This window comes from Myotis davidii, unplaced genomic scaffold (genome assembly GCF_000327345.1).
Source record: "Myotis davidii unplaced genomic scaffold, ASM32734v1 scaffold672, whole genome shotgun sequence".
Classification (NCBI taxonomy): Eukaryota; Metazoa; Chordata; class Mammalia; order Chiroptera; family Vespertilionidae; genus Myotis; species Myotis davidii.
The window spans coordinates 1-389 of NW_006283438.1; positions in this window are offsets into that span (position 1 = coordinate 1).

A 389-nucleotide genomic window follows, 5' to 3' on the forward strand; every position below is an offset into this window, starting at 1 on the left:
TGGTGCTTGGTGCTGCTTCCTGCCCAGAGAATCGGGGCGGGGCCAAATTCCTGGTGTTCGAGCTATAGCTTCCAGCCCAGGGCTCCTGGAGCAGGAAGTGCATGCAGGATCGGGTTTGCTCCCAGCCCAGGACTCCTGAAGCAGGCGCTACGTGGGACCAGTTCCAAGGTGCCTGCGCACTTTCAGGCTAAAGTTCCTGTGGCAGCACTGAAGCCCAGGCAAGGGGTGGGTCTATCAGTTACTATGGCACCAACCAAGCGCCTGCGGGGAGGGGGATGGGCTCTGTTACTCACAGAAATCTGCCGCAGGGATGTCTGGATTCTTGATGTCTGTGGGTCTGTAGCTGTGGTCACAGGTCTCTGTCTTCAGTGGCTGCAGGGCCCTAGTTT